The sequence below is a fragment of the Xyrauchen texanus genome, chromosome 30 (genome assembly GCF_025860055.1).
Source record: "Xyrauchen texanus isolate HMW12.3.18 chromosome 30, RBS_HiC_50CHRs, whole genome shotgun sequence".
Lineage (NCBI taxonomy): Eukaryota > Metazoa > Chordata > Actinopteri > Cypriniformes > Catostomidae > Xyrauchen > Xyrauchen texanus.
The window spans coordinates 39,048,406-39,054,519 of NC_068305.1; positions in this window are offsets into that span (position 1 = coordinate 39,048,406).

A 6,114-nucleotide genomic window follows, 5' to 3' on the forward strand; every position below is an offset into this window, starting at 1 on the left:
AGCCTGAGCCTCAACCACTGAGCAGACAGCAATATGCTTTTTTGAGTCACAAAGATAATGCTTTAAAATAATCACTTCATGAAAGGGTGCATAATTTCAATCAATCAATCAATATTTATTTATAAAGCACATTTAAAAACAACCATGGTTGACCAAAATGCTGTACAAGGTAAAATTGTTTAATCTAAGAAAATAAGATAAAACAGGTCACATTAATTAAAGAGTATTGAAAGCCAAAGAGAAAAATATGTCTTTAGAGTAGACTTGAAGGTTGAAATTGAGGGAGCTAATCTAATATGTAGAGGTAGACTATTCCAGTTTCGGTCCAGCGACTACAAATGCTCAATCACCACGTTTTTTTAGTCTTGATCTTGGCAAAGAGAGTAAACCGAAATCTGAAGATCTCAGAGTTCTAGAAGGAGTATATGGCTGAAGCAAGTTTGACAGATATTTAGGGGCCAAATTATGTAGAGGTTTGTTAACAAACAGAAAAACTTTGAAGCAGGGCTGGACTGGCAATCCGGCAATCCGGCACATTTTCCTGATGGGCCGACGCACTTTGGGGCTGGCGGGAGAACCGAGCGATGCCCAACCCCACCCCGCCCCCCACTCAACAAACTATGAGCCAGTTGCCATGTAAAATCCCAGGCCGATTTCTCTTCCCAGTCCAGTCCTGCTTTGAAGTCATTTCTGTACTTGACAGGAAGCCAGTGCAAAGCAATTAGAATCGGTGTAACTGACTCGTACTTGCGAGTCCCCGCGTGATAAGTCTGGCAGCAGCATTTTGTACTAGCTGTAGACAAGAGAGGGAAGACTGAGAGACACCATAATAAAGAGAATTACAATAATCTAAACGAGATGTTACCAAAGCACGAATCACAGTTTGAAAGTTGCGCCTGGATAAAAAAGGTTTTACTTTGGTGAGAAGGTGAATTTAAATTGTTATCAAATTGTACACCCAGGTTTCATTGTGTTTTATATGGGGCAAGAGAACCTAGGTCGAGGTCAGCAGCACAATTTTCCTTTAATCATTTCTGTTTTATCTTCATTTAGGTTCAAGAAGTTATTTGTAAGCCATAATATAAATTCTTGTAGACAATCCAACAAGGGGTGTAAGGCTGATTTATCATTATGTTTTAGTGGAAGATAGATCTGAGTGTCATCAGCATATAAATGAAAAGCAACTCTGTATTTGTTAAAAAATAAAAGCGAGAGGAAGCATACACAGGGAGAACAACACCGGACCAAGGATTGATCCCTGAGGAACTCCATATTTGAGAGGTATGTTAGAGGAAGAGTGATGGCCAATACGAACTCTGAACCATCTATTTGTCAAATAGGAGTGGAACCACTATAGTGCAAAACCACGAAGGTCCCAGTACAGGCCCACTGCTATCTCCAAGCAAGTCAACAACATCTCATGGTCAACCAGATCGAACGCAACACTCGGTTCTAACAAGACTAAAGATTTCCACCGAGACTGATTCAGATTTCCCTGAATCAGTCTCTGAAAATATTGTTTGAAACTCTCAACCCAGCAGCCATATCACCCTGCAGCTCTTGCCTGGTTGCCCACTAAAGCTAAGCAGTGTTGAGCCTGGCCAGTACCTGGATGGGAGACCTCCTGGGGAAAACCAGGGTTGCTGCTGGAAGTGGTATTAGGGAGGCCAGCAGAGGGTGCTCACCCTACAGTCTGTGTGGGTCCTAATGCCCCAGTATAGTGATGTTACAGTACACTATGTAGTTACACTATACTGTAAAAAGGCACTATCCTTTGGATGAGATATTAAACTGAGGTCCTGACTCTCTGTGGTCATTAAAAATCCCAGGACACTTCTTGTAAAGAGTCCACCTAATACCTAATTCCTGCCATTGGCCCCTATCTATCATTGCCTTGTATTAATCTCCATCCCTGAATTGGCTACATCACTCTACTCTCTCCTCCCCACCAATGTGTGTGGTGGGTGTTCTGGTGCACTATGGCTGCTGTTGCATCATCATCCCTATGCTATGTAAATTGCTTTGAGTGCCTAGAAAAGTGCTATATAAATGTAAGGAATAATTATTATTAAAAGAGCAGATTCTGTACTGTGTAAGGGTTTAAAACCACATGGAAAGATTTCTTGTATAGAGTTAACAGTCAAATATGATTGTAACTGAATCAATACCACTTTCTTTAGAATTTCCGAAACAAAAGGTAGATTCGAAATTGGGCGAAAATTATACAAAGTGGAGGGATCAAGGTTTGTTTATTAAGATATGGTGACACCACAGCATATTTAAGGCAGTTTGAGAAAGAACCAGTAGCTAGACATTTGCTAATGACCAGCAACAGGGCAGGACCAGCAGTGTCAATGATTTGTTTAAGGAAAGTAGGCAGAATAACATCCTGGGGACATATTGTTGGCTTTATGTGACCTACAATTTCCTTACATAAGCCCAAGTCAATTGTCTTAAACTCCAAGTGACAGAGCATAGTGGAACATTGGGCAAAGTGTAATCTGAGTGAGATCTTAAAATTGCAATCTTCTCTAAAAAACTTTCCAAAATGTTCACATAGAGAGACAGGAAGGACAGAAGAGTTAATGGTAGAGAAAATAATTTTTGGTCTATATGGCTATTGTTTATGATAAGTTCAGTACATTTAGCAGCATTTACAGGTTTCTGAAACATGTTGTAGGAGTTACTCAAGATTTCATTTGAAACTTGCAGCCTGTCCGTTTTCCATTTACGCTCAGCATGTCTACAAGCCTGTCTGAGGGAGCGTGTAGTATCATTATGCCAGGGCACTGGCACAGGCTTACCTTAAGGGTGAAATTGCGTTCATGATATTGGCACAGGTGGAATTAAATAGATTAAAATGTTCATCTGCATCCATATTATGCAGAGTAGAGTCCATTTCCAGAGATCTGCATACTTCCTGATATGTAGTTGAAAACTCTTCTCGGGAGCGTGTAGTGAGAGAGCGTGATAGACGGGCCAGTGATGGATTTTTCAGGGTTCGGCCAGCAAGGGGAACAGAGAAAAGTACAGGCCTGTGGTCAGAGAATGTTTCACAGCTGATTTCTAATTCAGAGATTGGAAACCCATGGGTTAAAATGAAATCCAATGTGTGTCCTTGAGAGCGTGTGGGACCAGATACCCATTGAGCAAAGTCAAATGACTCAATTAGATTAAGAAAGTCAGTAGAGTATGGTTTGGAGGCACAACATACATGAATGTTGAAATCACCAAAAAGCTATATTTTTTCATGCCTAGTAACTCAATAATAACCTGTGATAATTTTCAATCATATTTGCGGTTTCAAAACATCTCAAGGATTCTGTAAACAAATGGACCTCATAGTGATTGGATCAGTCAATGTGAGCCCACTTTGAAACATTTTCATAACAAGTTCCCCCACTTACAGTGTTTTATAGGGGCTTTTAGCCCTGCGACAGGGGGGCTTTTTACCCCAAATACCATCCTTTCATTAATTGGACAGTTACTGAAAACGGTCTGCACTTATATAGCGCCTTTTTAACCTTAACAGTATTCAAAGCGCTTTACACTGTGACTCATTCACCCATTCACACACACATTCACACATGCAAGGCGCTAGCCTGTAATTGGGAGCAACTTGGGGTTCACTGTCTTGTCCAAGGACACTTTGGCACGTGGAGTCGTGTGGGCCGGGAATCGAACCGCCAAACCCTGCGATTAGTGGACAACCCGCTCTACCACCTGAACCACAGCCGCCCCAAGAAAATATTTATTCACTTCAACAAAACTAAAAAAAAAGCAAATGTATTTAAAATATTTTGTCTCAAAATAAATATGCTAAATTAAATTTGCAACATTTAAAAAATGGTTAAATATTACATAAAATTAGCTCAAAATCAATCTTTAGACATTACACACAAAGATAATGAACTCATGGATAATGAACATTTTGCAGTGTTAAGTCACAAACAAGTGTTAAGGAAAGTGCTATGGTAGTTTTTGTTGCTATTTAGTGTTTTGGGAGAAAGTAAAATCAAGTGTGCTTTTTAACCCGGGAGCCTTTAGCCCCGTTGTACCCAATAATTCATTTCATGGCATGTGAGACACCCCAAGCATTAGCAATAGTAATGACAGTGCATACATTTATAGATGAAGTAGCCATATTATCTTTGAGAAGAATAAATGACAAAAGTCAGGTCCGTTTATGAGAGGCAGGGTTTCTTTTCCTCAAATCGCTTTGGTCCCATTTACCTCCAAATAACAGAACATGCTAAATATATTCTGGGAAAACAATCCACATTTCAACAGACATAATAAGGGCTGGGATTGAAATCAGTCCTTCATGATGGACAGCTGCCTTTAATCGTTTGTATATGATATACACAGTTTGTGAAATGAAAAAGATGAATGATTAGTGATTATTTATTGTGTTTATCATGATCTTAACTGAACATTCGTGACTTATTTTGCTATTTCCACCATTTTATGAAAACAATAAGCCTCTAGAGAACTCTAAAACAGATTTGTAAATACAAACCATGTCAGCAAGACAGAGATCACCATCTTTTTTGTTTTTCTTTGACTTCTTACTGACAGTTCAATCTGTATTCTCGCATTACTAATTGTTTTTTCATTGTCATCATACAATACAATTATCAAATAAAGCGGCATCTCCCAAGAGCTTTATTCAGAGCTAACATTAGCCTACTTTTCTGAGCCATTTTATTCAATGACTTTTAACCAAAAAGTGATTTTTAGTGGATGTATGAAGCAGTTCCCTATCCACAGGTGGAACTCAGCACATTAACTGTGGACATGTATTTATCTATCCCCAATAAAATGAAATATTTACACATACAGTATATGAACACTATGTTTTAGCACTTGAAAACAAACTTTTATTTGTGCAATGTGTGTGCACTATTATTACTATTATTAATGTAAATTGCTTTGATATTTTAATATGTATTTAAAGTGAGCCCTACATTTACAATAAATGAATGAATGTTTGGAAATTGTCAGGAGGGAAATGTGAGCAGCGGGAGTGTGAGCGCCACCTGTGTTCAGGAGAGGAACTGTTGTTTTACTGCATGCATGATTAGATGGCTAGCTTGCTAGATAATTTGGTTGTACAAAATGTTCGTAACATGGTAGTACTATGGTACATTTTTGGTTCTGTTTTGTTTTGAATATGCAATAGTCAGACCTTTTGGAGTTGCAGTGAATCTATTACATCAACAACATACACTAATGTTTTGGAATCAGAGCTAAATGCTAATAGCTCAAAGCTAACATACAGTATGACTTAGTACATCTGAATTAAATGCGTTCTTGACACTCAACAACAAGAGACCAGGTGTTGAAATGTCCGTTTTGGTCTTTCAAGAGACCCATCTTGATTTAAACACACATGTACTGTAGTTATATTTGCTTATAGTGCTATAATATTGCACAAAATATAGATATATACTTGACTGAAAGTGTCATTCACTTTATAGAAAGATGAGCCTCTCTGCGAATATGGTCATTCGTTTAAAGGTGAAATGTAACAGTTACGCATCAGTGCTTTTAGCACAGAAATCTTCATAAAAGATTCACGATCATGAAACCTTTTAGCAAACACCACATTTACAATTTAACCAGCATTTGAGGTCAACGTAAAACACCGATCCCAAAAAACATTTTACTTTTCATATTCTGCAATGTTTCATATTCTTGTTTATATTGATCTCAAAATCATAACCTTTCTTTCGCTGTCCTTGTTTACTGGTATCCACGTGTAGTGGTGGTGGCATAGTGGGCTAAAGAACATAACTGGTAATCAGAAGGTTGCTGGTTCGATCCCCACAGCCACCACCATTGTGTCCTTGAGTAAGGCACTTAACTCCAGGTTGCTCCGGGGGGATTGTCCCTGTAATAAGTGCACTGTAAGTCGCTTTGGATAACAGGGTCTGTCAAATGCATAAATGTTTATGTATCCAGTGTTCAACAATCTCATGTTTGTCTTAATGTCTTTAATCATAGACTGTAGGCACATGCATATCCCACCAGACTACAGATCTTTGTGCTTCTTCAACCCGGTTTAATAGATCTGCAACACGTTCTGTCTGTGCTGTACTTTCCAAGTCTCAC